At 42.0% G+C, this 19,595-nt stretch overlaps 1 protein-coding gene across 22 annotated transcripts in view; it reads left to right on the plus strand.

Annotated features, from left to right (window-relative positions):
* Positions 1–4,914: 4,914 nt before the first annotated feature.
* Ptprd (protein tyrosine phosphatase receptor type D) overlaps positions 4,915–19,595 on the plus strand; it is a 481,801-nt gene continuing 467,120 nt past the window's right edge. For all 22 annotated transcript variants that reach the window (XM_038332350.1, XM_038332356.1, XM_038332352.1 and 19 more), the window contains exon 1: positions 4,915–5,030. The gene's annotated coding sequence lies outside the window, so the exon portion shown is untranslated. The remainder of the gene's footprint in view (positions 5,031–19,595) is intronic.

Below are 19,595 nucleotides of genomic sequence, written 5' to 3' on the forward strand. Positions count from 1 at the left end.
TATAAATAATTGTAATATATGACTATCATAATGCATGCAACAAAAAATAGGAAAGTCATTAGAGTATATCCTTTGTTTTTCCCCTTCACTTCTTGCTCACAGGAAGAAAATGACCCAGTATTTCCCTTGGGTTGGGATAGCGCCAGTGGTTAATGGAATGCCCCACTCTCCTAAAGAATTTAATGGGACTATCCATTTGTCAGAGTTGCATGCTGTAATCTCCAGGAGTGGGGCCAATGGAAACTAGCATGGAAGCATAATGTCCTCTCTAGGGTACAGGTGAGGGGGAAATGTGGCAACTGGACTGAGCCAGTCAAAGGAGAGACCTGACGTTTTTTATTTTTAGAATAATAAGGATTTTTTAAAATGTTGCCCTGTGTGAAAAAAAGTGCATTTATTTCATATACAGAAAGATGTTGGTGTTTACAAAGCACTGCTCAAAACCCCTTACCACCTCCTGTGTAGTGGAAGCCCTTCTATGGAGATCAGAAAGGCCACGATCTACCGCAGCAATTTTTTGGTACTGGCTTTGAACTCCCAGACCGGAGAAACTGGAACATGCCACATAACTGTGTAACACTGTAAGGAGAATCTACAGAACTCTTCAGATGAGTTACTGTCTTCCGTTCTTCTTTGCAGTGTAGGTAGAATTATAACCTCAGGTATAGGAATGTATCTTCTGTTGCAAAGTTACGCCAAATAGTGTTAGTTTAGGCTTTCACATTTTTCTAGTCTTTCTTCATGCCACATCTGTGTTAGGGGAGTACATGAAGCTGAGCGTCGCTGCATGAATTCAATCTAGGAATTTCTCTCTAGCATTGAAACTTGTAGCGGCGAATGTTTGAGGATTAAAACCATCATTATTATTTCATTTCTGCTCTTAGCAACACGTTAATAAAGAATGTTAGACACAACGTAGCACCTGTAGGAATGGTCTAATATTAGCTTCGGTGCTATGAAACTACGCACCTGTCATTGGATCTATGCTGTGCTTCTCTGTTCTAGCTGGATTTCATAAAAATTTCTCTTACTCCTTTCAAGGAAAATATGAATTAACAAAAATGTATTGCATCTTTAGTTTATAATTTTCATCATTATAGAAGTAAAAGCATTTTGGGCTTGAAAAGTTATAAGGTGAAAATTTCTAGTTTGGCTACTGGCAAGCTCTCAGAGTGGTTACATTCTGTATCTTATTTGATTCTGTTTCTCCACTTACATTCAGAAACTAATAATATTCAGCCAGAAAGGCAAAGGTTACCATTGGAGAGGGTGGCTTACAGACTTCTCTTTTAATAACTAGCCAAATGATCAAAATAATCCTTTCCTGCTTTTCTTCCATTGAGGGGAAGGAAACGTGTTTGTAATCACTGTATTCATGAACCTCTCAAAAGGTCATCATGTGTCTTTTGAAAAACCAGCGGGAGGTGGCTGTGGTAGAGCCATAGTCCAGTAATCTCAGCAAGAGGGAAGAGGAGGCAGGAGGATCAAGGGTTCAAGGTCAGTGTTGGCTACAGGAGACTGTTTTTTCTATGATAGCCCACCCACCCAAGCGAAACAATGTGATGTGATAACATGCTTATTACATAATACAGGTAATAATTGGCTACTACCACTGTGATTGTTTTGAAGTTTCTTTTGGTATGCTTCCTGACAAATGAAATAAAATCTCACCAGCACTTCTAGTAACAACCTTCTTTGGATGGAGTCCAAAGCATACTCACAGTCACCCTAGCTGAATTGTGCACTCCAGGGGTGTGCATCCCTGCAAAGTTCCAGTGCCCTGTTCTTCACAGGGTGTCAGAGCTGGAGGGGAGAAGATAGGCCCAGCTCCATGGCTTTGTTTTCTTTTGTGGAAACAGCTATCACTTCAGAAACAGTCTATATTTGCTGTTCATGGATGATTTGGAAAAACCGTTTATTTGACCCAGAACTTAAAGGTGACTGTGAATATTAGGATCAGGGAAAGGGGCAATGCATCTAGGTTTGTATTCAACCTCTGCTTTAGACACCTTGTGTCACGTTATAGCCTCAGAGACAAAGTTTTTTTCCCCCATAACAATGAAATGAGACTAGCCAGAAAGCTGCCCACCTCTACTGTTCTTTAGTTAAAAGACCCAGAAGGCAAAGTCGTCACTCCAGGAGATGCTGCGACATCAGCTGCTGTGTGTATTTGCTACCACTGTGGTGGTGGTGGGTGGTGGTGGTGGTTGGTGGTGGTGGTGGTGGTGGTGTGGTTGTGTGTGTTGTGTGTGTGTGGTGTTGTGTGTGTGTGTGAGAGAGAGAGAGAGAGAGAGATGAGAGAGAGAGAGAGAGAGAGAGGGAGAGAGGAGAGAGAGAACTGGCTGGAGTCTCACTTCGACTTAGATGTGTGCGATGTTAGGTTTCTCTGCTTATTCTACCTTGCCTTCAGTTGATTTTTTCTAAGATTTTTTTTTTAATTTTGTACAATAATAGCTGGGACTAGATTGCCACTAGATATCTTTCTTTTTTTTTAAAAAAAAAGATGCTTGGTTATAATAAGAACTTGAAACATCTAGGACCTTCTGATATTGTAAGAAGTTTGGGCTTATCACTTTATTCCTCCTGTGGGCTATGTTGTTCGATTTGGCCACAGACAGCACTGAATTCTCTAACTAGTCTAACTTGTTCCTTGTGTGGGAGAGAAAAACTTCCTAGACTGTGCGCTGTGAGAACATTAAGGGTTCACTGCTGGGCTCTTATCAGCAGCTATTACGGTGACAAAGCCAACCTGGAGTTTATAAGTGGGATGGGAGTGATTTATCAGGAAGTTCAGGTTCCAGATTCACTCTGAGGGTATAAAAATGACTAGTGGTTTACTATATCTGCTCAAGCTTTCAGCTTCTTGCATTAAAACTGTTTTGGTTAAATGTTGGCTTGGAGCTTTGCACAGTAATGGATTTCTTTCTGGTTCTCACTATAAGGCTACCCATTCAAAGAGGAGGAAACAGGAGGGGGAAGTGAGAGTTGTTAAGCAAGGATACTTCTTTACTTTTAACTTGTCGACAAACTAAACTACATCTCACAAGACCCCTTCCAAAAGATATACCTTCTTTTTGCAGTATGTAGTGGACTACTGATCATCCACTCAATAATTTTCAAGAGCATGACATGCAGAGGATTGAAGCAAATATTAAGGCAGCTAGAAATAGTCGTCAGGATGCTGGATACTGGACCACTAGGTTGCTTCTAAGAGGGTCTGCTTACCTTTGCTCCTTCCAAAACTGTGTGAAGTCTGCAGGAGTAAGTGTTGTTTGCATTGGCTGGCCTGAACACAGAAGGAGCAGTGGAGGTGGCTTGAAGGCCCCGGCTTCACTTCACTTGACCTTTCTCTTGGTGTTCTTAATGAATTTTGATGGGCCAGTTGCCAATGGAGGCTTCCAGCTGCTGACTTCCCCCACACGCTGGAGATCGTATGAGTAGGGAAGCAGGTTAAAACGCCTCTTTTAGCTAGCAATCCGTACAAGGCAACCTTAGCCACCCTCGTTCCAACAACTGGTGCCTGTCTGGAGAGGTTTTTATGTTGTCTTTCAGGAGAGCCGGAGAGCAGTGCTTCGCTAACATAAGAGCAAGTAGCAGAAGGCAACCTAAGAGTTCTCGCACCAAGATTTAGGTTTAGCACTTCCTCGCCTTCCTTCCAGCCTCCAAAGTGGATCCTACAAACGACCCGAAAGGGGGCTGCCAGGTGAACTGGGATAGACACAACTGAGTGTCATCAATGAACGCCCCTTGAATTATTCAACTGCTTTTGAATAGGGTTCGACAGTCTTCTCTTGTGCTTCAGGAAACAGAGCGGGAAGCACCCGGGTGTGACTGCACTGGGATGAGTTGAGTCAATCTGAGAGTCTGAGAGGGTCTTTTCTGGCTGGGTGGATGGATGCTGGGGGGTGACGTCACCCAGCCCCCTCCCCTTCTCCTCTCTCTCTCTCTCTCTCTCTCTCTCTCTCTCTCTCTCTCTCTCTCTCTCTCTCTCTCTCTCTCGTGCTTGTGTGTGCGCGCGCACGCGCTGGGTGTGTGTGTGTGTGTGTGTGTGTGTGTGTGTGCACGCGCCCCTTTGCCCAGCTCTCCAGCCTGTCTCTCCTTGTTCAACCCGCTGAGCAAGCCCTCCCAGTGAGTCTGTGGTCCAGATTGAGGGTTAGCCAGCGGGCGCGGCGGACCAGCTCTCTCCGCCCGGGACGCACCCACTCACACTCAGGCGCACACGACACGCACACACAATCCCCAAGCGCTGGGTACAGCGATCGTGGGATCTCCAGCAGTTATGAGGATTTTAGAAATCACCCAGACATGGAAACAAAGAGAGAAGCCTAGAAAATTACTTTCCTGAGCTCCCTCATTTCATTTCTCTACCAAGCCACCTAGCCTGCAACTGTGGCCACCAGGTTCCCGCCAGGTTCAAGGTGTGGACCAGTCACCCTGCCCCGGCCCGAGCTGTGCAGCCCGGACCCCGCTCCAGTGCAGCGGGCCCCCTCTCGCCCGCTCTCCTCACCCCTGAGGGCCTTAGTGTCGGGTTATCTCACTCGCTCTTCACTTTTGGGGGAAAGAAGACAAGAACCGGAGGGAGGCGCTGAGGGGGGGCTGCCGAGTTGCTATTTGTGGCCAAAGAATCTGCTTTAAAAGCAGCAGCGGCAGCAGGAAGAAGGAAACAGGAGAGGCGGAGGGAGGAGGCGAGACGCGGCCGGACCCCCTAGCCGCGCGCGCGAGGAGGAGGAGGAGGAGGGCGCGGAGCAGCGCGGAGGAGCGGGAGGAGCGTGGAGCAGCGGGAGGAGCGGAGCAGCGGCGAGCGGCTGGCGCCGGGGCCCGAGGGACGCGGCGCTGGCGAAGGGAGGCGGGCGCATCGGCTGCGGGGACGGGACTCCCGCGGACCTCGCCACTTGCGGCTGCCGCGCGGTTTGGGCGGCGGCGGCTGCGGGATCTGAGCGGCCGCCCGGAGGCGGCGCGGCCTCGGAGGGCTGGAGCGCGGTGCTGCTGCTGCGGCGCGGGCGACGGCTGCCCCGAGCCGACGTGAGCAGGTATAGCAGTTTCCGATGTCCCGGTGTCGGAGCCCCGAGCCCGTCTAGCCCCGGGAGTGCGGTGCGCCCGGAGCCACTCCGCTCCGTAGCCGGCGCAGCCAGGGGTTCGGCGACCTGCTCCTGAAGGCAGCGGCACGTTCTGGAGGGCAATTTTGGCTTCTTCTCTCTGAACTGGTGCCGGAGAAGGAAAAATACAGAGACACCCGAGGGTCCGCGGCTGCCCGCGGGAGGGGGATTGTTCGGAGCGCTTTCCGTGGCCGGGTCGGAGCTCGAGTTGTGCTGCGGGAATCTGGTGTACTCAACACAGACTCGCTCCGTGGGGAAGGAAACACATAATTTATTATGAAGAGTTGAAGTAGTAGGAAACAATTCAAAAAGAAAGCCACCAACCAAAGAGTCTTTGCTTTCCTACACGTTGATTGTAGCTTTAACATAGACATGTTAAAAACAACAACAAAAACTTGCCCTGCTTCTTTCTCCGCGACGACGATTTTATTTTAAATCTTTAACAAGTGAAGTTAGGTTTTGCTCCGCCTAAATATCTTTTTAAACAGTTAAGTATGAGCTTAGTATTCTTTAATCGTGCGTTCTAAATAACAAATTGTAATGCCATTCTTCAAAACCCGGACTATCACAATCCACTTGTGCTGTTTCCAGTTCGCTTCTCCGTGGTCTACTTGCCTAGCATCTCCTGTTGCCTGGGTTTCTTAGACTGGATCATATCCCCCAGCCTCATCTACAATCTGCACCTTAAATGCCCTGGAAGATTCCCGAGGGATCGCTGGCCCTGTATTTGCTCTTAAATTGTTTATCGTTTTTTTCTTCCGTCCTGCTCCTTCCGATATGCAATGCTAGTGAACTGAGAGGCAGTGGCTCATACATTTGAGCCTTTTAGTAACTAGTAACTGCTTGGGAGTTCACAGATTTGAGGTTGTAATTAGCTACAAATGCAGACTTTGGTGTATTCTTTTTGGCAGTCTGGAGCACACCTACGAAGACTTCCTTCACCCAGAGGTACTTCGGATGGTTTGGCTATGTCTCTGTTTCAGAGTGCAAACACACCAATGTCTCAACTTAATGGTAAATTCAGCATGATATACCCAAACTCAAACATTCTGATTTAAAAGAATCTTTAGGTGCAAGCACTGTTGATATTCATGGAAAAAGCTTATTAGGTATTATACCCCTTTGATTACATCTTCTCCTATATGCCCCTGAAAGACATCATAGCAAAGAGGAAGCACATTTTCTCTCTTCTGTGTCCAAATACTTGAAACTCATCTCCTAAATGGACAATAAAATTTCCCCTACCTCCTGCCTCCCATAATTATGTACTGTACTGTCCTTTTCAATGGAAACTAGCAATTCTGTGACAGATTTTTAAATTCACCCTCATGTTATCAGCTATTATTGTACTTTCAAAGTGTGTGAAATTGACAAGCTGGTCAGTTTCATGAATTCAGCTGTCAGATTGTGTCCAGTTAAAAATTGCTAAAAGCTGTAAATGTGCCTGCCCTGGCATTTCTTTTGTGAAGGAAAGACACAAGGGGATGGCGGATTAAAGGGTGTTATTAATTGTAAATATTTTAAAGTAGGTGCTGTTTTGTAGAAAACACATTGAGATTTCTATAACTGAAAAGTGTCGTTTAGGTTTGTTTACATGGTTTGAAATAATGAGCACGTATTATAAAAACCCTTAGTAATGGTGATAGAATAGAAATAGGATTCCACTAGGGAAGGTGGCCCTCAGATGTCTTTTAAGGCAGTTGGGTGAGATACTACTTTACAATGACGTGCAAAGAAGCAGATGTGTCAACTGTTCTATTGTGGCGGTTATGTGGCAAAAATTCTTGGCCCGTGAAGTTGGACAATTAATTTAAGTAATGAAATGCATATATATATGTGTGTATATATATACATATATATGGGTGTGGGTGTGTAGGTAATTATAGATGCAAAACTGCTTAAAATAATGTATGCCATGACTTGGCATGCCTTTTAAGATAGACACTCGTTTAAAACCAAAATACCCCAAAGTCTAAAACTAAAAATTGGATTCCCCTCAACTGCTGCTATGTGCTAAGCCACTAGGGGCCTGTATAACTGTTCTTATATTCAGGAGACACCCTGCTAGGGCTCACACAAACCCTTCCTAGAGAGACATTTAAGAAAAATTCAAGTAGGCACTTCAATAGTTTTTTTTTCTTTTTTCCTTTTTGAAAACACCAACCCATGCTCTGATGTTAGCTGTGGATGCTAATTGATATTTTAAGAATTTATTTTAGTTATTCTCTGAGTCTATAATGGTATTCTATGACACTATGGTGGTATGACACCAGGGTGATTTTTTTTCATACAGTCTGAAACAAAAATGACTTCTGCACATTCTTCTATGATGCCTGTTTCTTAGTGAATGGTAAAACTAAACAAGAAGAACCATAAATAACTTTTCCTAATTGATCTGATAAGGATATAGTTTGCATAATGCAGGGTTAGGAGAAAAATGAGTTACTTTTCAGGAAACGTCGGCACAGCTCGATGGTGGGGTGAGACTGGTTTTGTAAGTGCTGGGTAAGTTTGTGTAGACGGAGATTCTGAAGCTCTGAGTGTCCTTCTGACAGCACTTGAGGGACCTGTACTAAGGATGGGTTAGAAATTTTTTTAGTGTCAGTTGCGCAAATTTGAAATCGATCAGCTGTGCCAATCCTGATGACATTAGGCATTAAGGCCAGGTCTACTTACACTGATCTTTTGTTGATTTTCAGTTCTTCAAACTGACATGGGTGACTCTTTGTAGAAGAACGAGCTGTATATATATATATATATATATATATATATATATAATATATATATATACAGAGAGAGAGAGAGAGAGAGAGAGAGAGAGAGAGAGAGAGAGAGAGAGATACTGGATTCCTTTAGACCTAGTTGATCTAGGATTCAAAAGGATTCCATGGGTAAATGAGGAATTACTAACACTGTCTTATATGAAAAATGCCTCCCTAAGGAAGAAGGATTCTTCAAGGTCTTTTTTTTTTTAAAGCATCCCTCTCTAATTTAGTGTGCAGTTGTGGGTAATTTAGAGGTGTGACTAGTTCTGACTTGAGAGCATTAGACGGACTAAAGGCTTTTATCTTTAACACCCATACAAGTGGCCCTTGATCTTAGTATCCAAAAGTTTTGGGGTTTTATTTTTTATTTTTTGGAAAGAACTTTACCTTTGATGTACAATACTCAACAAGGTGGCCACAAAACAGATTTGCAGTTACCAATCCAGATATTTAGATATCAAATATAAAGATAATAATACTCAGTTTCTTAAAGGACCCAATGAACGTTTGCTGTGCTGAGTTTTTGTGAGATGACAGTCACTTTTAACTGAGAAGGTCAGCGTGAGTGAGTGAGATTGTGTTAAACCAGGCTTGCTGCCTCGTGGATTTATTTAACTTTTTCGTGGTTAATCTTTGTACTGTTCAGTCTCCTGGAGAAAGTCGCTAAGGAAAGCTATGTAATTGTGGTGGCACAAAGGTAATTTGCAGCCTCCAGCAACATCAGTGCTTTAAAACCTTCTGCTTGATATTAGTGCTGATTTGCAAAGAGAGGCCAAAGAGAGACGTTATTCTCTGCAGACGATGAGGTGGAGGATGCCTGTGTAATACTGCTTCAGCTGAAGCAGTCTGCTAATGCGGAAGGAGATTGCTTAGATAGTATTTGCTAGTGACTTTCGTTAAGCAGGCGTCATTTGCCTAAGTGTCTGTGGTTTTATAACACAGTGACATTTCTACCAAAGGACGATTTCTTTGGGATTTTCTCTCTGGATAATCTCATTTGCTTCTAATCAGGAGCTGGTAATGCTTGCTGAAACGTCATACTTGGCTTGACTCTGTGTCAACACGGAATCTGTACAAATTTTCCTTTTTTTTATAAAATGGAAAAGTGTATTTTAGTTCTTCACAGTTAAGCTCCCAGAAAGGACAGTTAAAAGAATATATGACTTGCGTTTACTAATTGCTCATCTCATAAAATTATAGCATCCAGTGTAAAAGTTGAGAATTTTCTTTGTGTTCTAAGTCTTGGCAAGGTCAAAGAGCAATGTTCGTATTCCGTGGTGTTTCTGACCTAATGTGACCTAAGTAATAATGCCATGATAAAACTATGAGACCCGTGCCCATTGAGGCAGCATTCTTACCAGGCATGTGCCACGAAATTACCTTGTTTCCCATTTAACAAATTACCCGTACTTTTTGAAATCAGCAGCTGGCTGATTTAATTTCCCTCAGTTAATATTTTATTAATAAAATATCTTTAAGACATGGACTTGGCTTTAAAGTAACTTAGGATTCTATTCGTTCATATTGCAACAGTTCTCAAAGCAACTCAGGAGAAAAAAAATGGGCCAAGATGATGCCTGTAGTGTCCTTCCCCTTAAGATAATTCAGTAGCGGATATTTATTCGTTTCTATTTGATGTTCCCTAAATCAAATTTCTGTATGATAAAGGCAATAAAATGACAAAAAAGGTGACAATTTGGAAAGCAAAGGCAGCTTGTTCTGTGTGCACGGGGCAGGTCATGGACACAGGCAGACAGACAGTAATGGACCAACCACTTCAGTGTGCTTCTCTCCCCACCTGTGGCAATCAAGCCCTGCTTTGCTCTAGCAATGGCTGTGTATGGATGCGGCAGGCCCTTGCCTCAGCTTCAGCACTAACAACACAGCATTAAGAGCCGAATCCCATAACTGAGCACCATCGGAGTCTAGGCTTTATCTTGGTGCCTTGTGCTCACTGACCAGAAAACGCTGCCTCACTTTCTTGGAGCTTTGACCTTCAGCTAACAATGCCAGGAGCGTCTCAGCCTTCACCATTGCTGTTTACCGGCTATAGCTTTTGTAAATCTGTCAGTGTCTTGAGATTAATTGAGTTTATGAAATCTTGATTGTCTTTATACAATAACAACAGCAGCAGCAGCAACAACAACAAACCATCCTTTGGGCTAATGTAGCAGTAGCTAACTAAATTGAGGTTGATGGATTGATTGTATTTCTTAAGAGTGTTTCTTGACCCTGTTTTGAGATTTGTGGAAATTGTATTTTAAAATGTATAGGATAATCAGCTGTAATCATTGGGTACCAAAGGTCGAGAAACTCCTATAAAATATCATTCCCCTCCCATTATTTTTTTCTTTCTCTTTTTCCAGTGAAGAGATGATAGTGATAGCTTGGCTCTAAGGAAAGCCTCAGGTTCTAAGAACAAGAGCTTTCTGCTGGGCAGGGAGGCAGCATTTCATAATTTTAGTTCCACCATCTCTAAGGTGGAGAGAATAACCATCCATGTGGGACCCTCCAACTAACTATGTAATAAAAATTGTTTTATTTTTCAAGTTTTTTTTAAAGTCCTCATTGTGGTAGCTATGAAATAAGCATGCTTCATGGTAGGTGTGTGTTTTATGGTAAATGCCTATCTGGATCATCGCCTTTCTCCTCTAAATTGTGCTGCTTGATTTAAAACGCCGATCTGTCGGATGTAGGTGTCTGTATATCCTTCCTTCCTCCTCTACATTCTCCTGTGTATTTCTTGTCATCACGGCAGTTCCTAGAACAATCTTTCTTGCCCGGTGTGTTCATCGCAGTCTGTGCCTATTAGCATGCCTCAGTACACCGCTATCCCAGGAAGTGTTCAAAGGGAAAGCTAGAGATGACTTTGCCTAGAATGTACAAGGAGCATCTCTTTTAAAAGTCAAGAATGAATTAATAGATTCCCAAGGATAGCTGTTGATGTGGAACTGCAGTGTGGGAAAGAAATGCTTAGAAACGCAGTTAATTAAAATACTAAACCAAAATATATGCCTTCAGAAAAGTGCACTGCATCTTAGAAAGCTCCGCAGTCCTTGCCCAGTGCAGCTGTCTTTTCCTGAAAGATCCGGTTTCAAGACGAGTGATGGATGGTGGGGGCCTGTAGCCAGTTGTGGGGTTTGCTCTGAGGTCAAATGTGTTGATGGAAGATACGAATTTACTTACTGCCTTCTGTCTTTTCTTAAGACCCATCGGTACAGTTTCAAATTAGACTAGCCACATCAAATGCTGATACAGTGTCCTTTTATAGGACACAAAGACATGTGTTTTCAGTATTTAAAATAAGATTTTTCTCCATCCTCCCCAATGTTCTCCCCAACAAAAGAAACAAATTGAGTGACAGTAATCATTCCTTTTTCCACGAGTAGATACTCAACTTCATGGGAAACATATTCCATCCCTTTATAGTAAGTAGTATTTTAGTTGAAATGTTATTAAAGATTTTAAAAGGGGAAAACCATTACTAATTCAGATTTCTTTAGATACATGTTTTTATACCTTAATCTTTCTCATGATTATTTGAATAGTAGAGAATAATCATCTAAAAATATCTTAAATATCCCTAGTCCGCTTACTGTTCATGTAATCATTCCTGTTTATTTATTTCCTTGAATGATTTTTGTAGTTCACTGGAAGAATAAAATGTTGGAAACACCTTCTATTGGAGCCTGATGTGCATGGGTGCTCACCTGAGCCCTTTCCTATGGTGTGTAGGCCTCTGACTTCCTATTTCTATTATAAAGTCTTTGAATGCTGACTAATCTACACCTTACTCAGACCCCACCCCCATGCCCTGTCTAGTTAGCATAAAACCAGCAATTTCTGCATACGTCACCCTGAAGTAGGTTTCCTAGCATCTGTCTGATAAATTTCTATCCAGCTTGATAGATCCTCATAAATAAAAGACTTCCCTGCATTCCCAGCTCTGTTTTGTAAACCCTTCATATTCGTAGCACCATCCTCTGCACCATCCATCATCTGACTTAGCCCCTGGAAGGAACCTCGGCGTCATTCTTTACGCTTCCTTCTTTCATTCTTGCTCCTCTCCAATTCTGTAGCTCTATTCCTGGACTTTCCTCATTGTATGGCTTCCTTTCCCTTTCTGACTTTACCATGTGCTTGGATGCTCAGCAATCCATAAATAGCTTTCCATGTTGTCTTAGTGTTTTCTCCGTTCTTTTCTGAAATGCAGTTTTCCATGTCTCCACAATCAAGTGCTAACTACCCTTCACAATAGGCACAGTCCTTTGGAACCTGACTGGAATTTGCTTGTCCTGCCTGCTCTCTCACCCAGGCCCAGAGGTGATTGGGGTTTGTTTGTTTTTTTGGGGGGGGGGCAAAAGTGGATTCTGAGCTATCCTGGAGGAGTCTCTGCTGTGGGACTCTCTGGTTTTCTAATACAATTCCAAGAAACCTTGTCTGTTGTACCAATTTGTGACCATGGACGTCTTCCTAGTCATCTAATGCCCAACTCATGTACTATAGCCTTTTATTGGCATTGAATTGATTAAAGGTGATTTGAATTGAATTTCACTTGAAACCCTAAATGTGAAGAATAATTACTTCTTCTTTATAAGCCAGTGGCTCTCAACTTGTGTTTGGGTTGTGATTTCTACAGGGTCATGTATCCGATATCTTCCTGCATATCAGATATTTACATTGTCATAATAGTTGCAAAATTACAGTTGTAAAGTATCAATGGAATAATTTTATGGTTTTTATGGCTGGCGGTCACCACAATGTGAGGGATGACATTAAAGAGTCGCAGCATCAGGGATTTTGAGAACCACTGTGTTAAAGTGTTGCAGGGTTTGAACCATTGTAAATATATGCATATGGTGATAGGCTGTGGAAATAGGAGATAAAATTTAGTAGTAGAGCCCTCAACTAGCATATGTGAATGCCCTAGGTTGGATCCCTAGAGACTCAAAAGCAGAAAGAAATAAAATCCCAGGACCCTGAAATAAGAGAAATTCAGCATTTCTTTTTGGAGAAAATGTCCTTTAGCATTGTTGACATTGCAGTTATAATGAGAGTGATTAGCACCCAGGAGTCATGCTAGTGAAAGTGGCTATGGTGTACTGAGCACTTACTGTAGTGCAAGGCATTGTGCTTGCGTCTTTCCCTTCAGCATTATGTTTAACCTTTAAATTGATACTATGTATATTAAATACTAAGTAGCTATTTCCATGTTGCAGTTTTACAGAGAGGGAAACTGATTAAGAGAGAGCTCAGGGTTGAGTACATAGATGTGATAAGGGCGGATTCGAGAGCCAGGATTTCAAGAGCTAGGCAGTGTGAGCGTCAAAACTCTATCTATCTACTTTACACTTAAGCCCCTCCTTCTTGTGTACAAAAAAAAAAAAAGAAAAAATACGTTAAAACGCATGTCTTACACATAGCAGACCAGTTCAAACAGTGACAATTCTGCTTCTTTGGCACAAATTCAGGAAAAATATAAACACATGTAGATTCTATGTGCCATTTCTGAAGATCCTCTTCCTTACTCTAGGAGAAACACTTTTCCCCACAGGGGTTTGGCCAGTTGGCCTTCCGGCTGCTGTTGCTCTCCAGCTCTGCCGGGTCATGCTTCCAGGGCAGTGATGAGCTGCTGAGCTCTGGGCTCGCTTCTGAGCACGGGTAGGTGAAGGATCTGCACCAAAAATGAATTTAAAGCAATAAAACCTGGCACTTTCCTACTAGCCACTAGGAATCAAAAGCATTTTTATAAAGAGAAATATAAATCAAGCGGGGCTCTCCGAAGAGCAGCCTCCCATCAAAGGAGTGGAGTTCTGCCAAGGGAGTGATGCAGAGGTGCTCCCTTCGCTGGCAGCCCGCCCACCACATGTTCGTCTGGGAAACTTTGGTCCAGTAGAATAGCTTTCGAAAATATTTGGTTTTTACCGGTCTCAAGATAATTTTATTATCAATAACAAATGGCCAAGTTGATTATTTTTTCTCCATTTGGGTTTTTTTTTATGGGAGTTTATTTTGTAATTACTTTTTGAAGGTGAATTAAATGTTTCAGAGAACTGTTTTTGACTAATTATGGTTTTTCTAAAGAATAAAATTCAGGCTGTTATATTTGTTTGGTGATTTGGAAAATTATTTGTTTCTTTGATAGCAGAGCACCCTGAAGTTTTAAATCAGACATGGTACATAAAGTTACATGGAGAATGCTTTTTTCTTTTATGAGCGTTTTGTGTCTTAACATTTAAGACCTTTGGGTACAAGATTCCAAAATTCTTCTTCCATACAAACACAAGCCTACTTAGTCACACACTTTTCCACAGATTAACGTGTTAACCATAACCTCCAGGAAGTGTGGATCCACACTGCCTTCTTTGCGCTGAGAAATCATCCTTTCTTTTGCTTCTTATTAAATGCCTTTAAATAAAAATACTTACAAATTGAGAATAGCAAATTTAATAAATTTTGTATGTGCCGGTACTATTTTTAGTAATGGTGGCCTAAATATATTTGAATCTAACTTTGGTTTTTAGATTCAACCGGAATTTGATGGATTTTCCGACGAATGAATATAAGATTTTAGGAAAACCTTAATTTAAAATTTGATTTTAAAGTTCATAGTTTGGGATATTTTCTTGTGGATTATCTCTATTTATCTTGGTGATACTTGAATGAGCATTTGCCTCCTTCATCCTGCTTTATCTGCGTAGCTCCAGCACACTTGGATGGCAGCATCCTTCTTTGTGCCTGTGCATCAATGCCGGTTGCTCTTCTGCTCTGTAGCCAGCTTGATTTTTAATGGACTCTGAGTATATGCTTCTACTGATCATCAGAAAGTACCACCTTATGTGGGTGACATGAGCTGAGACTCATCCACAGTTATTTAGGGCCTTTGTTGTTGTTTGAGATAAGGTCTCATGTATCCCAGACTGGGCTCTAACTGCCTGTCTCGCTGAGGATGATGTTGACCTCTTCTTGATCCTCCTGCCTGTACCTCCTGAGTGCTGGGATCAGAGGCAAGTGTCAGTACACTTCGTTTGGGTAACTAATAAGCAATAATTAAAATAATACTCATAGCAAAAATTTCAAAGATACTGCTTGCAGTTCTGGTTTTCCAGCAATTGTTGGCTAAGCTGATTTGGATTTAACGATTTGTTTTAACTAGAACATACTTGAATTTGGATCCTGTTGCTGTGATTATTATTATTATTATTTCATATGCTTTGTTTCTTGCCCCCTTACCAACTCTATTCATTTCCTCTTTCTCTTTACCCACCTTAATGGACACATATTATAGCTTTGTCAAAGTCTTTGCAGCTCCCAATGTCCCTTTGGGACTGTTCTATAATACTGAACATTCTGTATTCCCACTTGAATTCTCTCTCGTTTTCCACTAGACACAGAGAAGTCAGAGATGAATTAGTTCATGGTCCACATGTTACATCTTCAGGGTCTACAGTTTATGAGCATATTGCTGGTTCCTTTTCAGGACTAATTTATTTTGTTTGAAAAGGTTCCACTTACCTAGTTGGTTACTAAACCACAACAAAGGCAAATTTGAGTAGACTGTGTGTATGCACTCATATGCCACTAGACAAGACAAATCTGCCTTTACATCTGGCTGTGGTAAGAATTCCCAGATGCACTTAATTCTGACACATGGTCATTATTGAACCAAAAGCCATCGCTTGGCATGATTATAGCTCTTATTTGTTTTCATTTTAAGGGGCTTCATCCAGGCTGCCAAATGTACAACAGGTGCCTTGGTTTTATACTTGCCAATCTGTTGTTATTCAAATGACCGCCATAACAGAGACTAATGGCATCTAATAAAATGATCTCAGTTCTGGCAAGGCAGGCTCAGAAGAGCAAGGGCAGTAGGAACTGTATATGCCTCACACATAGGCCCCTTGTTTGTGCTGAACCGTGGACATTTTCTCAAGCCCACTGTTACTTGAACACTTAAGATTGGATTTCTGGCATCCAATCCTATTTGAGAGGGATTCCTTGGGTGGTATGGGGATGGGAACAGGCTTGATGCTTCAGCTTATTAGGGAATGGCCATGTCACACTAGTCAGGCACAGCCAGAGAGTCTGTTCATGCCAAACAGCTCACATGTAAAATGGCTTGTTGTTAGAAATGTGCCATACTGATTTCATAAGGCTGTGGGAAGACTTGACTGTTACCAGAGAGAGCTAGCTTGCAAATGGGAGGTGATGACTACATGTTATTGTCAAATGATGTATGCGATTTTGGTTTTATACACTGTAGAACATTGCTAGCAAGTCAAAAGTTATTGCAGATAGCAATAGCTTCTGACAACTGGCCAGGCAGACATTTCAAAAGTATGACTGATGGCATAGGTTGGAAATCGGTTTCACAGGGACACAAGTGTGCATTAGCATGGTATAGATTTCAGAGATCTCATTTACTTCTTGAACTCACATGCTCTTTTATTGTGAGCTCATTCTTTAGAACATTGCTTACTGCATAGTGTAAGACGCTGGGGGGGGGGGCTTTGGAGATGAGGGCAGCACTGCCAACTTCAATTTGCACTGACAGATGTCAGAGATCTGGAATTTTACAAAACTTGAGCTACATCATCCTCACTTCCAGTTGGAGAGCTCTGTGCTGTCAGTTGGGAAATGCATTTCACTAAATAGCCGACATGTCGATTCCTAAAGGAAGAGATGGCGTGCTGCACGTATAACGGCTCTTCATTTTTACTTGTTCCACAGTTAACTGAGCGCATGCGATCTCCCGTGACCCAGCATGCAGCATAGTTCTTAGGTTAGGACTTGCCTATTATTGGACCATCGTTTTGTATTATTTATTCCCATCCTACTTGAAAAAGGATTTGTGGCAGCTATTAAATCATATGCTTCATTATCCTTAATAAATTACCTTGGTAGAATAGACATGACTTATTGTGCAGATGGTTAGTTTCTATGAGAAATGTTTAAAATATGCATCGTCTTGGACCCATTTTGAATTCTATTTTAAGTCATGATGTTTGTAATATGATAGGGCTCTTTAAGAAGTATACGGATATACATGGTGGTTAGTGATTGTTGTTCATATTTTTAAAAATGAAGAATGAAAAGTGACTTAAAAATGTCAATCACAGGAACACTATTTTAAAGTAATATACTTCTTTAAATGTTTGGAAGTTGAAAAATACATGACTTTCAACCATTTTAAGAAGTATATTACTTAAAAATAATGTTCCTGTGATTGACACTTTTTAAGTCAGTTGTGATAATGTTTGCTACCTTAGTTGATTGGGTAAACCTTTCAAATTCTTCATTAGAAGGGAAGGTACGTAGAATGTAGTAGGACTTTTTAAGTTGTAATGCTCTTGTTCTTGGCCATTAACTTTGAGAAAAACAATGAAGCAAGCAAAGGTTTTGCTTCCGTCCGCACATGGTGTTTCTTATGGGATGGACACTAAGCATATCCACCCCCCCCTTTGGAATATTTATATGCTAGAATGAAGTATCACACATGGTTCCATATGATTAGACAGGACTTGGGGCTCTTGGGGCAGCATCTTGGCTTTTTTTGTCCTGATGAGGGTCATTTCTCAGATACTAAATGGGAACATTTCTGTACATTACAAACAGAACATTAAACTAAATTTCATTAAGCTTTGTGAAGGAAACTAAGATGCCAAAAATTTAAAAGCCCTCAGTTGACCCTTGGAGCCCAAGACCAATCCTCTGCCTGCTGACATAGTTGCTGTCATTGTTATAATCATAGAGCCCGGACCCATGTGCTGATGCTTTGGGAGGGATCTGCCAGAGTCTAGCATCTTCTTATCAGTACCCATGGGAAGCAATAGCAGACAGATCTTCTTGTTCCTAATTATCTAATTTAAGAAGCCAAGTTTCCTTATTACTTAATTAAATTTAAATGTAATTAAGAGCTCAGTTGTGCTAGCTACATTTCAAGTGGCCAAAACCCACACAGCGCTAGTGACCATATAGAACAGCTTTGGTATAGACATATCTGTTGTTGTCTGAAGCTCTACTGGACAAGACTGGTCCACTTCACTTCCAAAACACCATCTCATCTTTTCCAGGCTGCAGTGCAGTGAAGTAAAGGACCGCCATTGATATGCTTAGAATACCCAATGATCTTATTAGCCAAGAATGTACCAGCCAGATGGGAGTAAAGGAGAGCGTGCTTCTGAAAAACACATTTATTCTCAGGAAAGTGAGTTGATAGCAGAGTCTGTGCTTTTTGTCTAATGAGTACAAGTCCTCAGATTTTGTACCAGTTTAATGTTGAGAAATAAGACTTCCGCGGAGAATCCATCCGGAAACAGATTGAGCACTGCCAGTTTCACGGCTCAGATTCCAGGGAAGTCTCTCTGCTGCTTTCCAGGTGATCTTTGCCTGTAACTAGAGGGCTGGCATTAAGGAATGGTAGTGGAGTTGAAACAGGAGGCTTGGTATGTCGATCTTGTAGTTCAACACTCAACAGGAAGCTGTGTGAGAGAGGGGGTGCCTCTATTGGGACAGCAGACTGGGCTGTCCTACACAAACTGGACAGGCCTGCTATCTTCAGTTCCACCTGCAGAGATGAGCAGCTGTATCAGGGGGTGGTGGAGCTGGGTGGGAGGGAGGTGTACAAGCACCCCACCCCCCAGACTCCTGCTTGGCAGCTTTCCTGATGCCCCTTGCTTTATTATAGTGCTTTTAAATTTTGTCAGCATTCAAGCCAATCCAGTGTCACATGTAATTAATGATGACAAGCACATATCAGAACAACCTGTTAGAAATTGCTGAAAGAAGTCTGGGGGCAGATAAGTGACTTCCAGGCTCCACCCCTGACAATCTGTTGAAAATGAGAGGCAGGGAGAGAGAGGGAGACAGGACTAGACCCATCTCTTAACCCTTCCTTCTCCGCCTGAAATTCCCCAGGCAATGGTTTAAAGGCTCAGTTTGAGATTTCTGCAGAGCCATTGAGTACAAGAGCTAAGAGGAGGGAGATGAGCTATGTGGCTTAATGTAGCACAACTCAGTCTTTCTTTTAACCACAGAACCCGGGATAATCCTTCCATATGCCCTTCTCATTTCCTTCTCCTTGTAAGTTTCTGTGGATCTCCAGAGAGTGCCATAGGTTTTGGGCTTTGCTTGGACTTACATTTTGCAGGTAGAAATTTTTCTCATTATTACTATTGTTAATCAAGAAGTTATTTTGTTCTAGATGTTGTTTAGAAGGCATATTTATGCTGCACTCCTTGAGGATAAGGTATTTACAATTCACTTCTCAGACTTTTTTGGCATATACCTAACCATTTTTATAACTAAGATAAGCAAAAACAATCTTCTAAGAGGTTAAGGTTTTGATGCTGATCCATAACAGACATAATCAATTGGTATGTTTAGCAGTGCTTATAATTTAAAAAAAAATACAAAAGCTTTTGTTAAGATAGCCTGTTTTTTTATTTATAAAGTTATTTATTTATCATGGTATATCTACGTCTGTGTACCACAGTATTTATGTGGAGGTCAGAAATGTGGAATTAGTTTTCTTCTTACACCTTTACATCAGTCTGGGGATTGAAGTCATTTCTCCAGGCTTCGGTGGCCAACTGAGCCTAGGACAAAGCACACTCGTGTCTCAAGGCTAAGGGTGCGTACATGTGCATGTGTATGTGTGTGTGGGGGGGTGCGCGTGCACATGTGTGCATGGAAACAATAATCTTCTGTTGTCTATAAACAGTTGACTTGGTCT

Source organism: Arvicola amphibius, chromosome 6 (genome assembly GCF_903992535.2).
Source record: "Arvicola amphibius chromosome 6, mArvAmp1.2, whole genome shotgun sequence".
Classification (NCBI taxonomy): domain Eukaryota; kingdom Metazoa; phylum Chordata; class Mammalia; order Rodentia; family Cricetidae; genus Arvicola; species Arvicola amphibius.